Raw genomic sequence first — 6,186 nt, 5'->3', positions numbered from 1 at the left:
TACGAAGAATGAAGGATAGTCTGGTAGTCTGGTAAACTTCACGCATCCTGGATACAACTCCTTCTTTGCATCTTCCATCAATCGATCAAATTTATCATCGACGGTACTCCGACCCTCTGTACACTCACTGGTGACACCATCCTCTATTTCTTCATTTGTATTTATTCCACGCATCTCATTTAACATAGTATGTGTAACATCATATGTTTCACCTTCCTCATGTACCACTGTGTTAACATGGTGAATTATATGTGAAGATGAACCTTCCCCATGGTAACTCCATTTCGTATAATTCCATAGGATTCCATCAACTATCAAATGTTCTAACACTGTATCTCTAGTCATGCGTAGTTGATTTACGCAATTTACACATGGGCATAGTATCCGATTTCTTACTGCAATACTAGAAAATGCATACTCTATGAATTTGTTGACTTCTAATTTATATTGTGAAGAAAGTCAGAAATTTGGATACCTTGACTTTCCAATCCAACTCCTGGGCATGGTTTATCAGTGGTCTGCAATCAAACTTGAGATAAGAAAACCAAAAACAAAGACTTAGATCGAAATCAATAGCTTTTTTGTAGGTTTAAAACAGATCTAAGATGAGGATAAGAACCAAGGTACACAGAATAGAAATAAAGGTAAAGTAAGGCTGAAACCGATTAGCATAAAAGTATGATTTTTTTTTGGATGAATGAAAAGTATGAAAGTAAAACAAGTAGAATCAAGATAAAAGGGAGAATTAACTTGTGCAATGTAGAGAAAAGTTACAGAAAACTAACCTGATCTACTTGATCAACGGAGAAAAAAGGATGAAGGCTATGAAACAGGAATCCCACCTGATCCTATCATAGCTGTCATGGGTGTTAGGCGACCCAAGGCGGTGGAGAGGGCCAAAGTTGAAGGTGACACCAACTAGGCGAACAAGGCGTCCAAGGCGCCTAGGCGATGCCTTCACAACTATGGATCCTATGCCAAATCCATAGCAGAACTATTGTGCTGTTACATGTTACTTCATTCAGATATATTAGCAGTTGACCACCTTAATTAATCACCCTTTTATTAGCGAGGACCTAGCTTGATGGTTGAACCAAAGCTCTTCACAATGGCTCATTTATGTTGGATAATAATTTGGTAATTAAGACTGTCTCTATTATTAAGAAAAATAGATCTCTTATTGATCTAGTAAATAGGTTAATAATAGTAAGGGCCACATATACTAGGACTGCAACTATATTTTGGACATCATCGTGAAACCAAGCTTATTAGCCTTTTCCGGTGACAGCAAAATCTTGTGTGAGCATCTGAATAAGATATCCATGAAAGGCCAATTAGCTAGATCTTCCATCTTGGTTTGTCTCAGACCTTCCTTCTTCACAGTCTCTTCCCATATACTTCCCTTATCAGCCATGAATTCCGAAAACCGTAAATCCTGTGAAAACATTTCTTCTTCAATCAATTTCACTCCAAATTTTATTCCAAATGCAGGCCAGATTTCCTTCCAAGTGAAGCTTGGACCATTCGTGACATTAAATGCTTGACCTTTAGTAGATGAGATATTTTCATTTGTTTATGCCCAAATATGTTGTTCAGCAACAAGCCTTGCATCTGCACCATCAATATAAACTTCTTCCCAACACTCTTTTGAACCTCCAAATAAGAAGGGAAGGTTAAGATATTTACATATTGAAGCATAGACACAAAGCCCACCTATGAAGTTATAATAAGTTCTATTAGAAATCCCAATAAGCAATCCTGGTCTGTGAACTGACCAAGCCACCTTCCCTTCTAGTTTCTCCATCAACAAATCCTCAAGAATGTAGTTGAAGATGTGACCTTCATCAACTCTTGGGCTATCTTCATAGTAAAGAATTGGTTTACTATTAGAAGGGCTAGTAAGAGAGAGATAGTGCTTACCTCCAGTTTGAAGGGAGATATGTTTTAATGCTTTGGATTTAGGGAGAATAGCATTCAAAGCATTGGACATCATAGCTTTGTTCTGTTCACAACACTCAGGGGAATCCAATGGGTATTGGCTTGCCCAAGTGATCCAATACACATGAGTTACATCTTCAAGCAAAGAGTCCTTCTCTGTAGTTTGAATTGGGTCTAAGAGGTCACATGAGATGAACTGATAGTTAGAACTTGGAATTTGGAGTTCACCAGCTTTACGAGCTATGCCATACACCTTCCATCCAACTCTAATTCTCTCAAACACATCCTTAGAAATGGCAAAAGGGATCGACAGCAGGCCCCCCACCTAGAATCGATTTTTTAGAATAGAAACATTGCCATACAGAGCCTTATTGGCTTCGTTTCTAATTCTGTCCAGCTACTTTCTATTTACTATACTAATTTGTTCCTTAATTTCTATTTTAAGGCTTGCTATTTTTTCACTTAAGTTGCTGTTTGCTGCTGATTCTAACCTTATATTTCTAATTTTAGTCATCACAACCTCTTGATTTTTCCCAATCTAACTGTCGGATTCACTTGTAATTTTAGCAACCCATTCCTCACACGTAATATGCATTGTGATGAGAGTTGCAAACAGATCTTACTGATATTGCTCTTTTGGAGGGTTATTGACAGACCTGCTGTTCTAGACCATAGCGAGGCTATTGGTTCCACTGACTTTGGGTGCATTTCTCAGAATTTATTTGACACGATTCTTATGGACTTGATTCTGGGTCCTTTACGGTAATGTTGACTATGCAAATTTCAGGTAACATTGGAAACAAATTATTGGTGACTGTAAGTAATTGGAAGTTAGATTTTCCCCCCTCTTGTAAGTATTCTTATTCTTCTCTTTCTTTTCTCTTTTTTATTTGTGGCTAGTCATTCCTGTACCACCATATCCTAGGTCTTGAACCAAACCAACCTGTCACCACTAAATTATAAACAAAAACTCATCACGCCCCAATCCATCTCAATATAGGGTGTGGTGAGGCAAAGCGGATCCAATAAAACCCCAACCATACATGAAATACTAAATGTTTCTAATTTATATCAATTTTGAAATCTTGAAAGAAATAATAGTTACTACATTCAATAAGACTACGAGTCTAATGAGACAACATGCATAGTTGGTATAACAAGGTAGACAAATTACATAGCCGTTTTGTTAGGAAGCAATTAAGAGATTCTTGAAAAAACATTCTAAAAGGAGATATACATGAAATAAACATACTATGGTATCCGTCGTTGAAAATTATATTTGGCTACGGAACATATTTCTTACCGTCGCGAAAAATCATATTTCTTGTAGTGATGCTTAATCCCTACAACTGTTCCTTAACCTACTTTGGAGTTGTGTTCTTTGATATATTGTGAGTTCGACCTTTTCTTGGAGGTCTATTGCTGAAACTTCTCCTTCCTTATATTTCTCAATCGCCCAGTGAGATCTTTGAGATTATTTGGATAGTTCCTCCACCACTAGTATTCTTCCATTGACCGAGAAGTTGAACCACATCCACTAGTTAGTTCTATTGAAAATTAGTCAGTTACTAATTCCGAACCTACTTACTAATTTCAGAACTTTGTCTATATTTCCTAATTTAACCATTGGATCTCAATCACACTTAAAGGAGTTATTCATCCATCTTAGAGGCCTGTTCGACCTTGTTCCCCACCCCATCTGAGTTACGATTTATCAAATATCAATAGTTTCCAATTACGGTCTTGCGTCCTACCTTGTGGGTGATTACGTACTTTGTTGTTTTTGAACCTAGAATAAAAGGAATTATATTAAATAAATGAATCTTTAATTTTGGGTTACCTGGAGATTTGACTTGTTTGGAGTTTTTTATGAGTGAAGGAAGAGAGGAGATTTTGTGACTTGTTCAAAAGAGAAAAATTTTGAACTTTTCTATGGAGTTTTAGGTGGACTAGGGCAGTTTGGTATTATCGTAAGATTAAGGATCATATTAGAGATTGCACCTCCTATGGCGGGTGATCAGATATATATGATTAATACAAACTATATTTATATATTATTGTCCATTAATTGAATGCTTGTTACTTTGATCTCTATCTGCAGGTAAAACATATAAGATTGTACTACAATGATTTCAGTTTCTTTATTAGAGATCAGGAAATAGTGAACCCTTGGCTCATTTACTACTAAGTAATTAGCCTTCAAGCATCAATGATGCCGTTGCCGATTATATTATTGAAGTGGCACTGTTATATAATGAGGCAACAGTTGTTCAAGAGGTTCTAAACAAGTTACAGTTAATTTCAGGGCTAAGGAAGAACAAATTTTCATTTAATTATTAGTATTATTATTTTTCAGGTTATGGATCAAGTATTTTCACAATTAAGCCTACTGCCATAATCAAGTATTGCACAGATTAATGATACCTCCTACTTTGATTTAACAACCGGGTGGAGCAAGAGGACAAAAAACTTAGAAATAGAGGACTTTGGGAAGTGCCTCATCCATGGCTTAATGTTTTTAAACCAAAATCACAAATAAAACCATTTAAAGACCTTTTGCTCAAAACCATCTCTGCCATTCCCCCTAATGGACCAATGCTAATCTACTCAATTCTTAGACACTAGTAAGAATTAAACCCAGAAATGCTTATAGCTTTAAACGACATACAAATGCTTTAAACCCAGAAAAAATTAAGCTGTACAAATACTTATATCTTTAAACATATACAAAGCTTTAAACCCCAAAAAAAAAAAAAAAGCTCAACAAAACCGTGAAATGGAAACATTGCACTCAACCTTAAATAGAGAGAGAGAGAGAGAGAGAGAGAGAGAGAGAGAGAGAGAGAGAGAGAGAGAGAGAGAGAAAGAGACAAACCAGAGAGAACTCGTTGCACCGTAGCCACCCGCTCGAGGGGGAGGCGGACAGAGAGAAGGGAGTGGGAAGGTTGCGAGAGATGGGGGAAGCGATAGTAGAGAAGGGGTTGCGGCTAGGGAATCAAAGAGGTGTGAGTCCGATTGGAGGTTAGGGTTTCACGATGAGAGAGGCTTTTGAAACACTGAAATTGTTGGTGGCAGGTTTGAGATCGGAAAATGTAAAACTCATCGGAAAAAGGAGGTACTCCGGCCAGCAGTAATGACAGCAGGCTAGAAATCAACAGAGGGAAGCCTTCCACTTCGATTTCGTGATGACGGTGAGGAATAGAACTTCGAGGAGCTAGCGCTTGACCGCTGATCTCTTCTCTGTCGTGCGAGAATGGGGTAGAGATGGTTGGCTAAAGAGAGAGAGAGAGAGAGAGAGAGAGAGAGAGAGCTGTTTCATGAGGGAATGGGATAGAAGAAAGCGGGAAGCTGGAAACTCAGGAGCCAGCTAAAAATTTAAGGCAATTGGGCGACGGTATCTTTAGTACTGTCGTTAAACATATCTATTTTGGCGACGGTAAGACTTATACCGTCGTTATACATGTGTAATCCATGACGAACTTTATAGTACCGTCATTATAAATATATTTTTTACGACGGAAAAATATACACCGTCGCCCAATTTGAGTTTCTATGACAGATAATTTAGAGCCGTCGAGGAAAATAATATTTTGCTACGATATTTGGCTACGGACCATGTTTCTAACCGTCGGCAAAAATACAATTCCACGGGAGAAAATACACACCGTTGCCCAATTAGAGTTTCCACGACGGATAGTTATAAACCGTCTCGGAAAATAATATTCTGCTACGCTACTATATTAACCGTTGTAGAAAATGATATTTGGCTACGGACCATATTTCTTACCGTCGGAAAAAATAGGATTTCTTGTAGTGTTATCAATTTACATGGTATTAGAGCTGCTGCATCTCTGCATTGGTTGTTTGTGAGCATCACCCTTGCATCTGTGAAAATCAGTGTGCTGCCGTGTTGCTTGACCATATCCTCACATAGACAACCCATTAGTGAAATCCCAATTCTCCTCTTGGGCCCTTCAAGTTCGACTCCTTCAAGTAGAATTTGAACCCCTTCCCTTGCAGGTAACCACTGCAACCCATCTCACACAGTCCATGGAGTGTGAAAGGTGAAAATACAACCCAAAATAAACACCAAACGGCTACTTAAACGAGTCCACACGCCATGGACAGTGTGAGGTGTGAGATGGTTTTGTCCCATTCGATATATTTTTATATTTCGGTTTCCTTTTATAATGTTATTATTTATTATTAAAAAAAAAAACAGAAAAGAAACCAAAGGAAAAGAAATTC

At 37.7% G+C, this 6,186-nt stretch overlaps 1 pseudogene; it reads right to left on the bottom strand.

The window, feature by feature from the left end:
* Positions 1 to 1,234: 1,234 nt before the first annotated feature.
* On the bottom strand, positions 1,235 to 5,881 carry LOC122663379 (annotated as a pseudogene).
* Positions 5,882 to 6,186: the final 305 nt, after the last annotated feature.

This window comes from Telopea speciosissima, chromosome 5 (genome assembly GCF_018873765.1).
Source record: "Telopea speciosissima isolate NSW1024214 ecotype Mountain lineage chromosome 5, Tspe_v1, whole genome shotgun sequence".
Classification (NCBI taxonomy): Eukaryota; Viridiplantae; Streptophyta; class Magnoliopsida; order Proteales; family Proteaceae; genus Telopea; species Telopea speciosissima.
The sequence above is the reverse complement of the archived record's forward strand: the minus strand, read 5'-3'. Positions and strand labels throughout refer to the sequence as shown.